The sequence below is a fragment of the Globicephala melas genome, chromosome 5 (assembly GCF_963455315.2).
Source record: "Globicephala melas chromosome 5, mGloMel1.2, whole genome shotgun sequence".
Lineage (NCBI taxonomy): Eukaryota > Metazoa > Chordata > Mammalia > Artiodactyla > Delphinidae > Globicephala > Globicephala melas.
The window spans coordinates 32,695,547-32,717,664 of NC_083318.1; the positions used below are offsets into that span (position 1 = coordinate 32,695,547).

Genomic DNA, 22,118 nt, shown 5'->3' on the forward strand with positions numbered 1-22,118 from the left:
TGTTCAGAATCCCAGAGGACACACCATAAATCTGCTGCCTAGAATGAATAAGCTTGCTACCTAGCATTCTGTGAAAAAGATACAGGAAGAAGACTGGAGAATCTCAATATTTATAACAAATGATCACTTAAACCCTCTTTTCACTACTGCCCACTCCCAGCTGGGACTAGGTTCCCCAACAAAAAGAATAAGCCTCTGGTTTTCTCTAGGGAGAAGCAGTCTCTCTGCTGCACAAAGTAGAGGAGGAAATCAGAGGGTCTAACTCATTCTTAATCTGACTTTCAAATAATTCACCATATTTACTTCCACGTCAAAGGTAACTGGTACTGCCACTCTCTGAGTCTTTGGGATTCTGTAGTGTGAGCTGGGATGCTTTGGGCTTTCTCCATAGCAATCTTAAGATTTAACTTTCTCAAGTCTAAATCAGTTACCACTCATGCATCTGCCTTTTAACTTCCAAAATATTTTTCCTAATTATTCTAATTTTTGCAATTTTTCATCACTTAACATTTTAGGGTCTCAAAGAGAAGTAGAACCAAATGAAAACTTAATGAGTGGTTCAACATACCATCTTTATCAAGGCAGACCTAATGGTGAACACTTGAAAGACTGAATTTAGTACTATATGATTAGTCATGTGGTTCAGAGCAAAATGAATCAACCAACAGAGATAAATTGTCCAGCCGCAAAGGGCAAAGGACAAGTCAGGAATATAGAAAGCTTTCCTTCATTATGTAACAATGAAAGGATTATATTATTGTTAAATAGATGCCTAACTCCATACAGAAATCCTATTACCAGAGACAGAAAAGCTAAGAATTCTATTAACTGACTATTCTCAGGAGCCATGTTTATAAAATTGACCAATTAGATTCATTATGAAAGATTAGAAGAATGGCAAAAAAAATTACTTACCTATTCAAATAATATGGTAGATGATTACTAGAAAATGCGGTAGATCAGTCCTTCTCAAAATTTAATGTGCATCTGAATCACATGAGGATCTTTTTAAAATGCCAATTCTCTTTCAGTACATCTTAGTAGGGACCTGAAGACATTTTTTAACAAGTTCTTGGGTAATTCTGATGCTACCAGTCTAGAGGCCACACTCTGAGTAGCAACATGGACACTGGATTTTTAAAAGCCCCTTAGATGATTCTAACATGAAAAAAGTTGGAAAGTCATTAGTCTAATTCGTCTAATTCATTTCCTTCAAATTGGCAGTATTAATAAAGCAGGGTGTAACTTCATCAAACTAACTTTGTTATAGGTAAGTTGAGTCATTTAAAAAAGCAAAATTCTTCTACAACTATTCTTAATCCTCTCTGACTTCCTCTCTTTAAAAAAAACCATTAATTCAGACAGAAAGCATTTATTGAGTGCCCATTCAATGTTAGGTACCGCCCTCAGAGAAACAAAGAAAAATAAGACTTATCAATTGAAAAGACAAGCAAGCAAATAAATTGCCATAGAAGTCCTATATTCAACAAAGTGCTACTAAATTGCAGAGGTACCCCTGATTTCGTCAGGAAAGAAAGGCTTACTCCAAAGAAATAATGCCCTAAGAAAATCATGCAGAAATTCACACTGACTCCTTATCTCATTCAATCCTGCTCATTCCTTCCACCCAGGGCACATTCCTCCTGACCTGCTATCCCTCCCTATAGGGTTGAGCTGAGCAATACATCTTTCTGCCACATACCATGTACACCATCCTCTGAACAAAAGCAACTTGTGTGGTTCCTAAAGAAGGTACAGACATTAGCTGAAAAAATAACTGCTATCATATAATACATTTTACTATGTTTTGAGCCAAGCAGAGGTGAGATTAGTCACATTACCTATACTTCTTCAAAAAACTCTTTAAAGCTATTAAAGACAATATTGGCCTGTATTCTTTTTTGTGTGTGTGATATCTCTGTCTGGTTTTGGTATCAGGGTGATGGTGGCCTTGTAGAACGAGATTGGGAGTGTTCCTCCCTCTGCAATTTTTTGGAAGAGTTTGAGAAGGATAGGTGTTAGCTCTTCTCTAAATGTTTGACAGAATTCGCCTGTGAAGCCGTCTGGTCCTGGACTTTTGTTTGTTGGAAGATTTTTAATCACAGTTTCAATTTCATTACCTGTAATTGGTCTGTTCATATTTCCTATTTCTTCCTGATTCAGTCTTGGAAGGTTGTACCTTTCTAAGAATTGGTCCATTTCTTCCAGGTTGTCCATTTTATTGGCATACAGTTGCTTGTAGTAGTCTCTTATGATCCTTTGTATTTCTGCAGTGTTAGTTGTAACTTCTGCTTTTTCATTTCTAATTGTATATGATACAGATGAACTTATTTGCAAAGCAGAAATAGAGACATAGATGTAGAGAACAAACGTATGGATACCAAGGGGGAAACAACGGGGGGGATGAATTGGGAGATTGGGATTGACATATATACACTATTATGTATAAAACTGATAACTAATGAGAACCTACTGTATACCACAGGGAACTCTACTCAATGCTCTGTGGTGACCTAAATGCGAAGGAAATCTAAAAAAGAGAGGATATATATGTATATGTATAGCTGATTCACTCTGCTGTACAGCAGAAACTAACACAACATTGTAAAGCAACTATACTCCAATAAAAATTAATAAACAAAAAAGAAATAAAAGAAATGAAAAACAAAGAGGGCATACCTGAAAACCACTGTAATCGCTTTTTCTGATTATAAAAGTGATATATGTTTACAGTAGAAAATCTGGAAAATAAAATTGACCCACTAGGTCATCAAAAAAAAAAAAAAATTACTGAGCTGGGTTGTGGGCACCAAGTGGTGAGCAAGATAAACATTACACCTTCGTCAGTGTCAGGGATCTCAAGGGTCCCTTCGTCTAACATTCTGTGAATGGGTGAGCTATCCTATTGTATAAAAGGAGCACCTGAATTTCTGAAAATTGAAAACCTGGAGAAATCTACCTGGCAGACCTAATATAAGTTGACTCAAATTTGTCTGTGGCACTGTCTCTAATGTCTTTTAATAAACATCTCCACATTAAAAAAAAAAGACAATATACAAAAAGAAACATATAAGTAACTAGTAGGGGTGTGGTCCATTCTGGGATACCTGATCACCTGGTATCATCTTGATACTTGATTCAAGGGTTGAGGGAGAAAGATTCTAGGGCCAGTGCCTGTTGGTAGTAAGTACTACTTTCTGTATTACCCCTTGTAGAGAACAGCTTTGATCTCCTTTTGATTTTAGATTACTCAAAGTAGAGGAAGATACAGAATCAGTTCTGTAGACCACATTACATAAAAGCCCACTAAAATAATAACCATGGGATATGCACATCAATCCATCCTTCTTGTCCAGATCCGAGAGTATGGGTTGGCCAGAATACCAAGATTTGTGCATACCGCTCGATTCATGGGGAAAAAATATGAAACTACCAAGAATCATGCTGAAATTCAAAGGGAAAACAAACATTTCTGTGAAAATGTTTCCCTATAAGAAATTCAAGAGTAGTTTAGAAAATGCCCTGAACTATGCAAAAATTTTTCTTCATTTGAAAAAGAATATATGTCTCTTGTGTGTATACACTATAGGGTACAGAGTAAAATAGAATTTTTTAATTCCCTATTAATCATATTATCCAGATATACCATACCCTTTCTCCATCACACTCTGCTATTTTGTTCTACTTTGTCTTTAATTCCTCTTTGCTGTTTTGTTTTCTCTTTTATATAATATGAAAACTATTACTTTTATTTTTTTGCTTTTAGCATAAGCAGCATTTTTGAACAAACGTATTATTGTTTTTCCTCTAACTTCTGTAACCATTTTTTATTGTGGTAAAATATATAACATAAAATTCATCATTTTAACCATTTTTATGTGCATAATTCTGCGGCATTAAGTACATTCCCATTCTGTGCAACCATCACCACCGTTTGTCTCTAGAGCTTTTTCATCAACCCCAATTGAAATTTTGTACCCAGTAAACACTAACTCCCACTTTTCCCTTCCCTCCAGCCTCTGTAAACCATCATTTTACTTTTTATCTCTATGAATTTGACCACTCTAGGAACTCCATATAAATGGAATCATATAGTATTTGCCTTTTGGTGGCTGGTTTATTTTACTTAGCATAATGTCCTCAAGGTTCATATGTGTTGCAACGTGTGTGAAAACTTCCTTTCTTTTTAAGGATGATTATTATTTCATTGTATGTATACACCACGCTATGTTTATCCATTCATCTATTGATGGCACTTGGGCTGCTTCCACCTACTGCATACTGTGAATAATGCTGCTATGAACCGGGGTGTACAAATATCTGTTTTTGAGTCCCTGCTTTCACTTTTTTAGGGTATGTACCCAGAAGCAGAATTTCAGGATATGGCACTTCTATGTTTATGTTTTTGAGGAACCATCATACTGTTTTCCACAGCTGCTATACCATTTTACATTCCCACCAGTAATACACAAGTGTTCCAATTTCTCCAAATTCTCACCAAAACTTATTTCCTGGTTTTTTGATAACAGTCATTCTAATAGGTATGAAGTAGTATCTCATCGTGATTTTGACTTGCACATCCCCAATGAATTGGTGATGTTGAGCACCTATTCATGTTCATATTGGCCATCTGTATATCTTCATTGTAAATTGTCTATACAAATTCTTTACTCATTTTTTAATCCAGGTGTTTGTTTCTAGTGCTGTTAAGTTATAGTTCTTTATATATTCTGGATATTAATTCCATATCAGATATATGACTAGCAAATATTTTCTCCCATTCTGTGGGTTGCCTTTTTACTATGTTGACTGTGCCCTTTGATGCACAGAAGTTTTTTGTTTCGATGAAGTCCAACTTACCTATTTTTTTCTTTTGTTGCCTGTGTTTCTGGTGTCACATCTAAGAAATGATTGTCAAACCCAGTGCCAAGAAGCTTTTGCCCTATGTTTTCTTCCAAGAGTTTTACAGTTTACCTCATGTTTAGTTCTTTGATCATTTTGAGTTAACTTACATATTTATATTTACTTATATTTATACTATGTAATATTTATTTATGCACCTATTTTATATCAAGCCACATAAAATAATAATTCTTAAATGTGGAAATTGTACAGGGGTCCCATCTGTGATTACAAATGCATTAAATTTTTTAATTAATATGAAATTAAATTTTAAAATAAGTAACCACTAGGAAATTTTTTAAAGACTCTTACATAACTCTTGCATCAATGAGAAAATGGCAAAAAAAATGATCATTTTATAATATAAAACACAAAGAAATACAAAGCCTGAGTAGAATTATAATCAGAACAGAAGCTAAAGTTTTTTCAAAGAACTGTTCATAAAATGTATCCACCTCAAAAGTTTTACAAATGAGTTCTCAAATTCTCAAGGAACAGATAAGTCTCATATATAAAATGTTTGAAAAATAGTTATTATTATTATAATGCCAAAAACTAGCAAGATTTTTTTTTAAATGAAGCAAGCCAATCTCACTGAATGAATGCAAGTGCTAAATTCTAAATAACAGTTCAGCAAATTGAATCCAGCAGTCTCTCATAAAATAATATAATACGTAGCCAATTTTATTTCAGAAATACAAGAGGTACTGTATCCCTCATTCTCAGCAGTTGATCTTGTCTCTTACTTCACTCAGAAGACAAAGCTCACGCAGTGTAAAACTATGAACTTTTCTCTTTTAATATGCAGCATCTTTGCAATGCTAACACTCCATCTGGCCTTTTAATTCCATTAGTACTTTTCCCATCATGTTATTCCCACTTCAATTTCCCACATCATCACTGAGTCCTCTCCACTGACTCATTCCTTTACTTCTGCATCAGCAAGCTATGAGCAATAATTCTTCTCTTCACACAATTAGTTTTCTACTCCACTCCCTTACCATATACTTATTCTGTAACCAGCTGCAACTTATATTCTGTCGCACCTTTCTCCCACTTCCCTCAACATCTCCATCGACTTACTTGTACAAACAAGTAAATTTTTCTCATATTCTGCAGTCACTGACTGATCTAAAAAATTAATGCTGTTGACCACCCTCCTTTGCCTGTACTGACTCACTCTTTCTTAAGTTTCCTCCTACCTCTCAGAATGCTTTTCTCATGCATCTTTGCAAGTTCCCCTTCTCCAGTCATCCATATGAATGTGTCTGTCACTGGTCCTCTTCTCACTCATTCCTCTTTTCCTAATGGACTGATTCATTCTTTTGACTTCAAAAATCACTATCATATTATGTTGCTATATTATTAAATAAGTTATGGAAAGTACCAAGAAAATGGCCTGAGGACAAAGCAATTTCCATACATCTGTCTGCTCCATTCCTCTTATTCTTATACAATTCTTCCTTCTCTTTCTACTTTCGTTTTTCTAGTCCTTTTCTATTTTGACTCCTAGATCCAAAATTTCAGTTTTAGCTAATAGTAAAATTTTCTTAGTTAATTGGAGTGGATTCTTAGAAAAATGATTAAGTATTCAAGGCTCTTGCTACAGCTACACTAGTAGCTGCTAAGGACTCTACATTTACTCATTACCTTCCCCTTGAACTTTTCCAATCAAATCCCTGCTGATCCATTGATGTTTAAACTTCTATGATATTACAGTCTGCCAAGCCTGCCCCTTCTTGTGGAAACTTAATGGAAAAAAAAAACTTCCAAATCATCTCCTACATTAGAATGAACAGTTAATTAGACAATCTATAAACTACCGAGGTAGGTTATGTGATTTTGACAGCATCCACAGGTCATGTTCTAGAATTAGGATAAAATATAACTACCAAATGAATATACAAAATTATACACAAAATCCTGAATAAGATTATATATTTAATCTGAAAATTACACTAGCTTTTCCCAGAATCCCATGGGTTGGTAAACAAATTTTATTATGGGGAATGTTTTTCTTTCTTGCAAAAAAAAAAAAAAACCCTGATAATCTTTATTTACAAAAAATTGTACCCTTATGGGCCAACACATTATTTTATTGAACACTTTGAAAAGCCTTAAAATAATGTGGAAAAAACAGTTTTTCTTCTCTTCAAGTTTATGACCGATATAATATTGGATAAAGTCCAAAATGATTCTAAAGAAAATGAAGTTTAAGTTATCAGACTCCTTGAGTTGAGAACAAGGGGATGACTTACCTTTGAATCCATTTGCCTAGAGGTCAAAAATCCAAACCCTGACACCTGCCCCACTGCAGGCTATATTTATGCAGTGTCTATTCATGCAGTCTATTCATCTAGACTGCAAGCTGACATCCCAGCCAAAACTTGGAAAACCGTACGCCCAACAGATGTGTAGTATGTTTTGCCCACTAGTCCTAGAAAAATTGTTTCCCATAACGCATTTTGTATACTGTGGCGATTTCAGTGCCAGAACTGGCGGTGGCTCATTAAAATCTGTGGAAAAATCTAAAAAGTATATATTAGCCCAGCAGGCCTTTCCCTGGAATGAATATCTCAGAATAAGCACATAAATTTGGTTTGTGGTTGCTCAAATTCCTATTCTTATACCAAATACACTGTCTCCATAGAACCAGATAAAATAACCCCTATGGAATTTAAATGGTTCAAACAAGTGGCGGTGCCAGTACTACACAGAACACGAAACTTTTCTCCACATTGACAAATGTTATTAATAACGTTATAGCTAACAAAAGAATGAAAACAACAACTACTAACTAGTTTTGACACTTGGCATCTGAAAACAACAACTACTAACTAGTTTTGACACTTGGCATCCCAGATAGTCATTCCTACTCTCCTCCACCTATTTTGGAACTTGCTAAACGTTTGCCAATTGAAACTTCTAGAAAATATATCCATTTTATTAAGTAAGATACACTAGAAATAGATGAGATTGCAGAGAAAGGCATTTTCCTAAATTCTCATATCTGCCTGATGTCGAAGACCTGACAATTGTGCCCTCCACATTAGGTCCTTGTTTCCATCTGCTCTGCTGACATTCTAAAGAAGACCCTTACTGACTTGTTTACAGAATATTGCACTAATCCTGTTTTTTCTTTTCATTCTTTCTCCCACCAATCTCTATCTCAATCAATACTGTCACTGGAGTCATTTTACTACATGTTTATTTGATAACATCACTTCCTTGCAAAATACTTAGTGGCTGTCTGCTGCCCAAGAATAAAGTTTAAATTCTTGTTTTGTTTTTTTTTTTTTGTTTTGTTTTTGTTTTATTGCGGTACGCGGGCCTCTCACCGTTGTGGCCTTTCCCGTTGCGGAGCTACAGGCTCCGGACGCGCAGGCTCAGCGTCCATGGCTCACGGTCCCAGCCGCTCCGCGGCATGTGGGATCTTCCCAGACCGGGGCACGAACCCGCGTCCCCTGCATCGGCAGGCGGACTCTCAACCACTGCGCCACCAGGGAAGCCCTAAAGTTTAAATTCTTTAATCTAACCTTCAGTCCTCCGAAGTAAACCTCTAAAGTTTCATTATTTCTAGAACTCATTTACTCACTTTAAAAAATATGCTTTCAGGGCTTCCCTGGTGGTGCAGTGGTTGAGAGTCCGCCTGCCGATGCAGGGAATGCAGGTTCGTGCCCCAGTCCGGGAAGATCCCACATGCTGTGGAGTGGCTGGGCCCGTGAGCCATGGCCACTGAGCCTGCGCGTCCGGAGCCTGTGCTCTGCAACGAGAGAGGCCACGACAGTGAGAGGCCCACGTACCGCAAAAAAAAAAAAAAGAATCAGCTTAAATCCATTTACCTAAATAAAATTTTCTCTAGAGTATAGTGATGTTTCCCTCAGCTGAAATAGAGCAATTATAGGCTGTATAATTTATTGATAATTTTTCATGGTGTCTTAACTCTATTTTTCTCTTGAAATGTTAAATTTTGAATTAGTATTTCACTTTTTTTTTTTTTTTTTTTTGCAGTACGCGGGCCTCTCACTGTTGTGGCCTCTCCCGTTGCGGAACACAGGCTCCGGACGCGCAGGCTCAGCGGCCATGGCTCACGGGCCCAGCCGCTCCGTGGCATGTGGGATCCTCCCGGACCGGGGCACGAACCCGTGTCCCCTGCATCGGCAGGCGGACTCTCAACCACTGCACCACCAGGGAAGCCCAGTATTTCACTTTTAAGAGTTTTTTTGTGTGGTAATTTTCCCAGCTAGATTGCAAGGAATTTGGGGGCAGGGTTTTATGCTTCTTGTGTTCCCTCTAGCAATAAGCACATATAAAATCTGTGCCCCCAGCAACTGCTAACTTAGTTGAAAATAAAATTTACCATCCCCCTGTTTCAGAAGATTAGTTAAGAGCTAAAGATAGACACACACACACACACACACACACACACACACACACACACTCCTCTAGACACATACAAATCTAAAAGCATATGCATCAGAGATTATTTTTATCATGTAAAATTTCAAGCATATACAAAACTATACGATGGGATAATGAATCCCCAATAACTTGTCCAGCTTCAACAATTATCAATGTAGAGCCGGTCTTACATCTCTTTCCTTCCTTCTTTGTTTAAAACCAAATCCCAGGCATAATATCAATATCAGAAATATTTCTCAAACACATTACCGATAAGATACATAATCAAGTACTAAGTCAGTTACTGGACTGGCTTTTATCAGAGTCAAGTAGGAAAGTTGCATGAAGGTAAACCAAATCATCATTTGATAGGCCAAACAGTGGTAGACACAGCTACATAAACTACTTCCTAGTTCTCAAAGAAGCTGTCCAGACACTCCAGCTGCCTTCTCTATAGGATAAACATCTATATAGCCACTTCTATGAATGGATGAACAATTGACTTCCTCTTGAATTACAGTTCATTTACTTAAACGTATCTATGTCCCAGAAGTTAAAATATCATTATTTTAAAAGATGATTATTTTTAAAACCTTTCAACTTTCTTCATTCTCATTTCTCTATTCTGCAAAATGCATTATGAAGGTTCTCTAAGTAGCAGTGATTTATACCAGTCATGCTAGTAGGCAGGAACTCAGGCTCAGGAGCTGGTCAAATGCAATTAGCTTGAGAATGTCAGACCTAAGATTTGCTAAAGTATTATATATCAACAACAAAGAAAGCTGCACAGAGATTTGTAGTAATGAAATCCATAGACATGATTGCATTTCTTGTGCTGTTTTGAGATGTCTGTACCAAGAAGTGTACATTATTAAATATAAATTCAAGATACAAATCAGAATTTATGGACTACAGATGTGAAAAGTGGTTTAAAAAAAAATTTAGGGCAAGACAATGAATTCTGAGATCTTGTAGAAAAGATGGCTATATAAAGAAGGAACAAAAATACTAAATTAGGTGACAAATCAAAGCAGGAGACCATGCATTTTTGATGTTTAAATAATTTTTTTATTCTTTTTGTCAAGTCTCAGAATATTCCCTATTTGCCATTAATATCTGACTTTCGGTTAGTCAAATTTCACAAGTTTTTATGTGCATCTCTGTGTACAATCCTTTTATTATCAAAATAATACCACTGCAAGGAAAAAATATTCCAAGATCCAATAGACTGACCAAGTGATTTTTTTATTTGTTTAAATGTCATGGTGGTAAGGAGTATACAATGGAGTTCTGGCAACCACATTCAAATTCCAGCTCTGCCACTAAATTGTGTGGCCTTGGAAAAGTCATTTAAACTTCCTGAGTCTCAATTTCCATTTCCATTAAATGATCCTCAAACTTGTCTGGGGAGCAGGGCCTTTGGAGGCTGTAGGACTCTTGCATGTTATCAAGAATATATATACCGTATACTAGATATTATACTTATTTCCATTACATATACTTAGAACAGTTTTACTTCTAGGGGGGAAAAAAAGACTTTGCTATATAAATGCAGGTCTTGACATCCTAAAAGTATAAAAAAACATTTTTTTAAGAAATTATAATTGTAAAATTTTCCTCTGTCCATTCAGAATTTGGGCATTCATTTTGTTACAGCTCAAAAACAAGAGCATTAAGTGACTTTCCTACAACTTAATGATTGTCCTTGTATCATAAAGCTAGTAAGTGGCAGAGTAAGGATTCAAATCCAGGCTGTGGGGCTCTAAGGCACCTTGACCATTACACTGCTCTTTAAGAGTCTCTGAACTAGATGGTCCCTTTTAGCATTAAAATTTCAAGAACCCATTATTAGTTATTCCTAGAAATATTTACTAATAGTGTGCCAAGCATGGTACTAGGAGAGGCAGGAATACAAAGAGGAATCTGATGCCTTTCCCACCAGCTAGGGAGGTGACAATACGGGAAGTGGAAAACAGTGTACAGAATGAGAGCAACAAGGAGCTATAATGTTCCAGATGGCTGAGGTGCTCTCCTATGGGGCACTGAGGAAGGCATGATTAATGGGGGGATGCGTGCTAGAAAAGAGGACTCTTTGGAGAATGCAAGCAATTCCCAGCTGCTAGATTAGAGTGGGATTAGAGAACAGAAACAGGCTTTGCAAAGGGGTAGGGGCGGCGATAAATGAGTTCAGTTTTGGAAATGTCACTGGAGGCAACCACACATGAAACTATAGGACTTGGGATCAGAGACTCAAGCTATACTGGGGTACAGATTCAGTGGTCAATACAGTATTTTAGATGGTGGTTGAAATAAAGAGACATCATTCATTCAGGTGTTGTGGACATGGAAAAAAGGGAAGTGGTCTAAGGCAGAATCCTTGGACGATAAGCACTTAAGAAATGGGCTTTAGAAAATAAATCACAAGGAGTTCAAGACAGAGAAGAGAGAAAAGGTGACCCAGGAGAGAGCCATGGATGCCAAGGGAGAAGAGTTCATCACAAAGAAGGTAGTAACAAAGGTTAGATGCCACAAAGAAGTCAAATAAATTGAGAGATAAAAAAATTATAATTTGGTAATCCAGGGTTTTGCTAGAGGACTCATCACCCAGCTTCATCAATTACCAACGCGTGCCAATCTTACTTCCTTTTCCTCCCCTACCTGTATTATTCAGATGCAGATTTCAGATTTCAACATCAAAAATGTTTTTAGTATACATTATCAATCAGTTACTTACTTTGCTAATGCATATTCAGAGGACATGTGTGAGGCATCCTGATGGTAGGAGATACAACACAAGTGGGAAAGCAAGGACTAGCTTCTCTAAGAGCAGGCTCTCCTTATGAGGAAAGGCAAGAGGCAGGAGAGAGAAGGCAGGAGCAAGGGGAGGACGTGCAGTCAGAGCAACAGGAGATTGGCACTTGTTTTGCCCTCTTGACAATTTTAACCTAGGAAATACAAGAGCTTGCTGATGAATTGCTGGGGGGAAGGGGAGGGGGAGAGACTGAAAATAAAGAGATGGACTAATGCTGGGTCTAAACGAGACTAAAAGCAGTTGTGGGACTGGGTATGAGCAGAAAAAGGAACTCCATTCTTCTGCGACTGGAGAAAAGGAAGTGATAGTAAAGGCTAAGGTCACTTTATCTGTTCTTTGGAAGATCAGAATGAAGAAATCCATCATTGATAGACTCGATTTTCAACAGGAGAAAGAATAAATCAACATTTTAAGAGAGAGAATAGGGCTTGAAAGAGTTACTATGGGGAAATGAACTAAGACCCTGCACAGAGGCAAGTAAAGGAGTCGTTCACTTGGGGTGGCTGAGGGCCCAGCTGACAGTGGGCGCAGTGAACACTAATATGATTATTTCACTGCAGGTACCTAAGCACAACTGCGGTTCTCTCTGGCCTAGTCTATATAACATGCTACTCCGTAAGACTAAACTGCTGTAGCAGGCTGGCTGGCTGTCAAGCAGGAAACATTTTTCTCACTAGAGAAATCTCTGTTCTCCAAGTATTTCTTTCTTGCCTATATACTACTCCCGGTTTGGGGAGGTTGAGATTCTCCCCGGTATTTCAGGACTGCTTGAGCTATGGAGCAATGGTGACCAACAGGGGCCCATGCTAATGTTTTGCTCGAGTGTTTTAAAACTTGAGAAATTAAACATAAAAATCTGGATTTTCCTCTTTTGTTATAAAAGTCCAGAGAGCACTTGGTTTGTGTAAAGAATGGGCTGCAGGAGAGTTAGGACCGGTTCACATTCCCTTGTTCACCACAAGCCTCACTAACCTTTCCTTGTAATGCTGATGCCCATGTTTATACTTCCCTCTGTTAGAGAAGAATATTTATTAAGAATAATAGTAATCTAATGTTAGGATTTCACCTATACTACAAAATACACACAAGACCATAGAAATAATCTTTAAAAGAATTTTAGGCCATTTATTGATGAGCAGGTGAAGGCAATTTTGGAGCTGAAAGGCCGTTCTGAGCTCCTCCTCCACTTATTAATGAAACCATCCATCCCTATTCAGCAGGTGAGTCCAAGAATATTATGAGGTTGTGAGCTGTGCTTGATGGGAGAAATCTCACCTGGACTATTGCAATAGCCTCTCAACCAAGCTCCTTGCTCAAACCCTCCTCTTAAGATCTTTCCTCCACACGGCAATATTACTCACATATGTTGTTTTACAGATATGGAGAGCACAGCCCAAAGAAGTCAAATAACTTACCTAATTCTGCTGGATCAGAGACCAGAATGGAGCCCCTCCTATTTCTTCCAGTACTCTTCAGGTTCCATCTTGTCTTTTTAAATGCTGCTTAATTCCTGAAAACAGAAAATGTGATTTTTTTTTTTTGCTAAACTTGGTTATTAAAATTAAGTGCTCCTTGCATTTCACTGTATAGGAATTAAACCTCTGCAGCTGTATCCCCACACCCAAACATATACATGCACCATCTCATTCGGTAGCGAACACACAATCATACTTTCCTTCCCATGAGACATATTATGCATGAATATAGGGTAATTAGTCTTTAAAAAGATATTTCTACTTCATGAACAGGAGAGGTAAATTAAGCACAAATTAAAAAATGTTTTGAAACAAAACAGTCTTCCACCAACATTTCTTATGTCTTTCAGATACTGTTGCAATTAGGTTACTTAGAAAATCTGTATCTTATTTGGAAAAAGTGTTTACGGGCATTGTGTAAACTTGGCCAAAACCAGTTCTAAAAACTTTTTATTCCTCTCATCTTCTGGAATCTAACACATTTCACAATGGCCCATAGATATGTGCATTCTAATTTTAAAGTATAATGGAACTGGCAAGATGAAAGCCTTGTATTAAACAACTATTCATTAACAACAGTTATACTCTACTTTGGATTACTAGGGAATGAACTGCATGATATTCCACTGTAAATAAATTCTGAGTGGCATTTATGAAAGTATAAGAATGTGATATTTAAAATAAATAATAGGATTCTAATTTAGATTGTATGATAAAAATTTACTGTAATTTCCTGAAAGTTCTGCTGATAACCATAGCAGTCAAATAAGATATAATAATCTAGAAAGCAGTAGATACAGTCACCTTCTCAGTCACCTTCTGACTGAGACAATGCAGGACAGGAGTCTGTTATTTATTTAATAAGTAAACACTCAATTGCACCTACTCTGTGCCAATGTTCAAAAGCTTTACAAATATTCTATAATTGAATCCTCACAACCACCAGTGAGGGGTATGCACTATTATTACCCTCATTTTTTTTTTTTTTTTGCAGTACGCAGGCCTCTCACTGCTGTGGCCTCTCCCGCTGCAGAGCACAGGCTCCGGACGCACAGGCTCAGCAGCCATGGCGGACGGGCCCAGCCACTCTGCGGCATGTGGGATCCTCCCAGACCGGGGCACGAACCCATGTCCCCTGCATCGGCAGGCGGAGTCTCAACCACTGAGCCACCAGGGAAGCCCTACCCTCATTTTTACAGATGAGGAGACCAAGCTGTAGAGACTAAGTAGCCCGCCCCACCATATACCTGACAAGTACCTCTCTCCGGTCAGCAAATAATATCATATTTGACTCTTTGAACATATTCAGGTGACACAGGGGGAAAACAGTTTTTGAATGAGAAAATAGGGCAAAGAGAAGAGAAGCAGATTTGTAATCAGGAGACTCAATGAAGACAGTAGCAAAATGCAGGGCTATAAAAAATAGGGATGGTGTTCTGAATAAAGACCTGAAGCTGGAAGTGAACTTAAGAGTTAGTTCAGTCTCTCAGTTTTCAGATCAGATATTGTGGCCAAGGAAGATTAAGTGTTATGTTCAAACTTCCACAACTGATTAACATCAGAGTTGGAGCACTGGACACTCTCAGTGGCACCATCTCTGAGCCAGGTCTGCACTGAGCACTAGGGTAAAATCTAAACTAAGGATCCTCACCTCTCAGGAAGTCACCATTAAGAGAAAGAGACCAACTGACGCACAAATAATAACTGTAGTGTGAGGTGTCCTGGTAGACCTCTGGACAAAGAGAAAGGATTAACAGTACTTGGGAAAGACAGGGAATATTCTATAGGATGATTAATTGACTGATAAAGAAAAATGTAAAGGACAAGAAAGATTTTGCCAACCAGAGAAGAGAGAAGGCCATTAAAGGCAAAGGACTTAGCCCATAAGACAGACTTGAGTTCTGAAGCAGTGTGGCATGCCCCATGAACACCAGGTACATTAAGTGTATTCATTCAAATACGTTTTACTCAACCAACTTTTGTTGAGAGCCTATTATGTGCCAGGTAATGGCAGCTCAAAGATGACTGAAAAAAATGTTGTTGTTTTCAAGTCACAGGGAATTCCCAGTCTAATCTGGGAAGCCAATTAGACTTAAGTGTAAGTAAATTAGACTAAGTACTAAGTGAGAAGTCGTAGCTTATTCTGGGGCTTCACATCTAAATAAGTATTTCTATCTGGAGAGGACATGTTGGTAAGAAAAGGCTTTTTTTTTTTTTTTGCAGTACACAGGCCTCTCACTGTTGAGGCCTCTCCCGTGGCGGAGCACCAGGCTCCGGACGCGCAGGCTCAGCGGCCATGGCTCATGGGCCCAGCCGCTCCGCGGCACGTGGGATCCCCCCAGACCGGGGCATGAACCCATGTCCCCTGCATCGGCAGGCGGACTCTCAACCACTGCGCCACCAGGGAACCCCAAGAAAAGGCTTTGAGATGAAGCAACGTTTGGTTTGAATCTTGAAAAATGGATAGGTGTTTTGTAGGAGTGTAAGGCAATGAAAATCTAACATAAATAATATCTTGCTGCTTATGTCAGAGGCTGTCTGACTTGATAAGAAGGCAATGTTGGTCATTACCTTGTAACTGGATCCTCATGGCATCTGGATGCTAATCAATTAGATAGATGCTGAAGAGAAATAAATAACTCTAAATATATAAACCTCAAGCATAGCCTGTTGTCTCAAAAACAGCTCTAAATGACAACAGATCACATGAGGTTGCAAATTCCTTTGAAAGCACTTCCCAGTTGAAGGAATCGCAAAATAAAGTGACCACAGCTCTGGAAAATAAATAGAAATCCCCTTCTATTTTATTCTTTTACTTTATAATGTTGGAAAAGCTCAAACAAGCAGTATAGTTTCCTAAACCACACAGGCCGCTCTGTGCTGATGCCCAAACACTTGGAGCAGGGGCTTTGCCTTCATCTCTTTGGGTGGCAACTGAGAAATGGTCCATGGAAAATAAGAGGAACAGATGTGGAAATAAACCAAACTGTGACCCTTAGTCTGGCAGGCTGAAGAAAGCAGATCACCCCAGACCCTTGCTGCACACATGGGGAAGAGGTTAGTGGTGGGAGTGAGCAGGGACAGTGTCGCAGTTTGCATAGGTTAACATGCTGGCTCCAAAGCAAGCAGGTTGATGACTGGATCTGCAGTCAGGGATCAGTCAGTTTCTGATGGGAACTGAGTGCAGCAAAGGACACTCCTTAGCAATGTGCATACCACCTGTTAATAGGGCCTAACCAACCCTAGACATCTCCAAGTTCGCCTTAAATACCCAAATGATTTGTCAAACACCACGCATGTCTGGACATAATGAGCCAGGCTGCACCAATAAATGTCCTGGGATCACAGGCATTTTTGAACTGAACATCACAGGGTAAGGAACAGAATACCAAGAATACATAAGCCATAAAAAAAATGAAAATGAACAGAAGGAATAAACATTTTGAAACTCGCTTCATCAAGCTAATCAACCAGGGCCTAAAATCAGCAATTCCTCTGAAGCCTCTTTAAGAAGCCCACAGATCACCCCTGTTGACAAGCACAGCTGGCACGCCTCTGCTGGATGGGATCCTAAAGACTAGACATCAGTTGCTCAAAGAAAATTTTTGAAAGGGGCAAGTCCAGTGGACAAGAAGCTAGACTCATCCTTTATAGCAGATCCACATTTTAAAGGGAAAACAACGAGAGTGACAGGGTCTCATATAAATGAAACTCTAGTGCTTTCCTTGACCCCGTGGGCTTTTCATAAGTGGTCTATCTTTTCAGTGCAGTGTAGCATCACCAAAGTGACGGTTTACTTTATTGATTTGTGTTAGATATAGTTACAGAAAGTAAGTGATAGATCATATCTGTAAGGCACATGAGGTCAGAAATAAACAACATTTATCCTAAAGTTAGGTACAATATTCTATGGACCATAAGTAATTAAATTTGTGGAAACTGAATAGATCATTTTAAGTTCTTGAGGATCTTTGCTTCAGATAGTTTTCTTTTTTTTTTAGGACAGTGGATTTAAAGTAATTAAAGATTTTTCCCAAAACACTGTAGCATAAATCTATTTGAAACATAACAGCTAAGAGAGAAAGAGAGGGGGAAGGACAGAGTGAGAGAACAGGTTGTGAGGGGAAGAAAAATGCTAATTCTAATTAACTGGGAATAGTTTGCATCTATATATAACTCATTAGCTGTACTGCATAACAGATGACTGGTTTTCATTTGCTCAGTGATAAAAGATTTCCAGCCCCCAGAGTAAAAGCCCACATGAGATGTTATATCTTCCCATGTGAATAATTATTCAGTCGTCAAGAAAAGAGAGGCTTTGTCCACAAGTGGCTACCAGATTGAATCAGAATCAAGAGTTCCAGTAGAACTCTCCAGTAGAACTCTTTACAGCAGAACACATTTTTGTCCTTCACTCATTCTTCATTATTTCAAAAAATTTTGAGTGAGCAGTGAACAAAAAAGACCAAAAATCCCTTTCCTTATATTTGGAGACTGGAGATAACCAACAAAATATATAGTATGTTCCATGTTATATATGTTACACGTTAATAAGTGTTAAGGAGGATAATAAAGCAGGAACTAGGGGTAGGAAACATGAGAGCAGGTTGCAGTTTTAGATCAGGAGAGCAGGGAATACCTTGTTTAGAGAGTGTCATCTGAGTCAAGATCTGAAAGATGTAAGGGAGTGAACTAGGTGGATAGCTAGGAAAATAGAATTCCAGGAAAGGGAACAGCAAGGGCCAAAGGCTCTGAGGGTGGAATATGTGGTGTGTTTAGTAACACTACAGAGGGCAGTGTGGATGGAGTGGAGTGAGAAGAGGTGTGGCATGGAAAAGGAAACTAGAGTTCTCAGGGATCTAAGTTATCGAGTGCCTGTACATTAACAGGACTTTTCTTTTCACTTTGATTGAGGTGGGGATCCCTTGAAAGATTTTAAGTAAAATAGTAACATAATATGGTTTATGCTTTATAACAGGATCTTTCAAGAAGACTGTTAGCTGTGCCATGGATGGTTACAACATTCAATTCCAAAAATGTTTGAATTTTTAAAATCTTCAGAGTTAACCTAAAATGAACTCCAAATTCCTCATTTTACAGTGATGAGATTAAAATATAGTGATGATGAGTGACTTTCCCAAGGTTATGCCAGTAGTTGATGATTGAGCCAAAACTGTTCAATCTGGAGTAGACTGGAAATAGAACTGATGAGTTCTATAGTTTGAAACAGAGAAATGCACTGATTTATTTGGAAAGAGCCCATATGCAGAGGGCTAACTGACAAGATCTAATCACAATTTAGGTTTCTACTTGATCTGGTAATTTAATGTAATCATAGCCTAAATCTTCATTCATTATTCGTATCCCAGTGAGAATGATGTCATTTAGCTTTCCCCATATTCTAGATGTTCTTAACACTTTTAGAAGAACTGGGAACTGAGGAATAGGTTTACCATAGAGTAGAAAGGACTAATTTGTCTATAGACTGGATAAAGTAGACATGACTCTAGGTTCGGTAAAAATCACCCTTGGCTAAAGAGGAAAGTATTTAGTAGGACTGAGAGCCTGTCTTAGAGAAGCTGTTTCAATGAATAACCTTTGAGCACATAGACCATGACCACCTTTAGGTTATTCATATGGCTATGCACCTGAATATAACCCCTTCTCGTTCTTCAAAAGTTAGATCTGGGACAGACAGAGCTTCCATATGGAACATGGTCCTCTTTAGCCCAAAGTACGGAGTTCCTCTGGGGCACTGTTTGGTTGATTTCTACAACAAGAAGCTACATGTTCTTCAAAGATGGCATCCTTTCCTCATAGGTGGAGCTGTCATCCTCCTGTAGCCTGAGTACTGAGGCTGAGCCTTTGTACTAAGTAAAAAGATCAAAATTCGATTTGGACAAATTCCCATCTGGTGGGAATCTGAGTACCTTTCATAATACAAAAAAAAAAAAAAAAAAAAAAGTACAGTTTTAAAACTTAAAGCACTCAAGAACCAAGTGTTACTAAAAATAAGCCCAAGAAAAATTTAAAAGCCCATACAAATTCTAAGTTAGACAAGCACTGTCAAAACCCCAGGGGTATGCCAGTCTTTTGAACACTGCCACCATAACCACATCAAGGCATGCAATAAAGGGTTCCAATGAATCAGATTATGAAATAGACAACTGAGCATCCACACATTCTTTTGTCTCACAGTTTAAAAAGAAGAGGAAAAAAAAAGTGGCTAGTATTCTCATGTCTTATTAATAAGACTAAGTTATCAAAACAGAGCCTATCAGAGGTAATACTGGGACAACTCAACTGGTGGAAAACATGATTAAGGATTGCAGGATGGGTTATAGAAAGAAAAGGCAAGAGAAAGGAGGACCCCCAGGAGGCTATTGTCATCTAGATGCCATGCTGTGTGGAAGGTGTGAAGGGACCGATTCCAAAGTCAACATAACTACAAAGGAAAGACTGGCCTCTGCAGAGATTTCAACTGAAAAACTGATTAAAACATGGTGATTAGCTAGATCAATAGAGAGATAAATTTTTTTAAACTCTAGAACTTCACATACAGATGGCCAAAAAGCACATGAAAAGGTGCTCAACATTGCTAATTATCAGAGAAATGAAAATCAAAACTACAATGAGGTATCACCTCACACTGGTCAGAATGGGTCAGAAGTCTACAAACAATAAATGCTGGAGAGGGTGTGGGGAAAACGGAACCCTCCTGCACTGCTGGTAGGAATGTACACTGGTACAGCCACTATGGAGAATAATATGGAGGTTCCTTAAAAAACTAAAAATAGAGCTACCATATGTTCCAGCAATCCCACTCCTGGGCATATATCCAGAGAAAACCATAATTCTAAAAGATACAGGCACCCCAATGTTCACTGCAGCACTATTTACAACAGCCAAGACATGGAAGCACCCTAAATGTCCATCAACAGAGGAATGGATAAAGGAGATGTGGTACATGTATACAATGGAATATTACTCAGCCATAAAAAGAATGAAATAAAGCCATTTGTAACAACATGCATGGACCTAGAGATTATCATACTAAGTAATTCAGACAAAGAAAGACAAGTATCATATGATATCACTTGCATGTGGAATCTAAAAAAAAATGATACAAATGAACTTATTTACAAAACAGAAATAGACTCACAGACTTAGAAAACAAATTTATGGTTACCAAAGGGGAAAGGTGGGGGGGAAGGGATAAATTAGGATGTTGGGATTAACATATACACACTGCTATATATAAAATAGATCATCAACAGGACCTACTGTATAGCACGGGGGACTCTACTCAATATTCTATATGGGAAAAGAATCTGAAAAACACCTGAAACTAACACAACATTGTAAATCAACTATACTCAAATATAAAATTAAAAAAGTTTTTAAAAAGTGAAAAAGAGGGGCTTCCCTGGTGGCGCAGTGGTTGAGAGTCCGCCTGCCGATGCAGGGGACACGGGTTCGTGCCCCGGTCTGGGAAGAACCCACATGCCACGGAGCGGCTGGGCCCGTGAGCCATGTCCACTGAGCCTGCGCGTCCGGAGCCTGTGCTCCGCAACGGGAAAGGCCACAACAGTGAGAGGCCCGCGTACAGCACAAAAAAAAAAAAAAATGAAAAAGAAAAAACTCTAGGACTTCAAATCTAGCATGTTAAGAGTAGAATCACTGACAGATGTAAGCAGTTAAAAAAGGAATTTGGATTAAAGAGATGAGAATAAAATAGAAGCTGCCATTCACTGACCATTTCCCATGTTCTAGGCACAGCACATTCATTACCTCATTTAATCCTCTCAACAACTCCATGAGAATTGGTTTATTCATGTACTTATTCTTTCATAAACAGTTATCAAGTGCCTACTATGGACCAAGCATTGTCCTATGTAAACATTATATTTTTATACCTAAGGAAAGTGAAATTCAGACAGGTAAGGCAACTTGTCCAAGGTACCCTAGCCAGAGCTGGAATGCAAACCAAGATTTGATGGATTCCAGTTTCCTGTTATGAGTTTTAGTTTTGGATTTGTTCAATTCAAAAGATGACAATAAATAAAATAGGACTGGAGAGCCACAAAGCTAGTGGCAGTAACTGATTGAGGAAGGACCAGGACACTAGGGATCTGTGTGTGTTTTGGAGGGGGCATAAAAGGGAGAAGCAGTCTTACTACCCAAGCACCTTTGAGAGCTCTGACCTTGGATAATAGTACGGAGGGTCTAAAGTTATAAATCCAGGTGCAACTGCTGCTGGATTTTCTGGTCTCTAAGATAAGAAAGGATGTTGTAGAAGTGAGATGGCCCCTTATCACCTGTGAAATTCAAAACAGAAACTGACAGTCTCCACAATATTCAAGATATTAATGACACATTAAGTTATTCAGTTCTCACAGACTAGATAAGCCTGTGTTATTTATATTTTAAATTAGTACCATTCAGGGTTGAATTGTGTCTTCCCCGAAAGGTATATTGATGACCTATACCCAAGCAGCTCTGATTGTGACCTTATTTGAAAATAAGGT

At 38.2% G+C, this 22,118-nt stretch overlaps 1 long non-coding RNA gene across 2 annotated transcripts in view; it reads right to left on the minus strand.

The window, feature by feature from the left end:
- LOC115857240 (uncharacterized) overlaps positions 1-22,118 on the minus strand; it is a 341,441-nt gene that overhangs the window by 235,970 nt on the left and 83,353 nt on the right. For both annotated transcript variants that reach the window (XR_009563954.1, XR_009563953.1), the window contains exon 2: positions 13,531-13,625. This is a non-coding gene — a long non-coding RNA (uncharacterized lncRNA). The remainder of the gene's footprint in view (positions 1-13,530; positions 13,626-22,118) is intronic.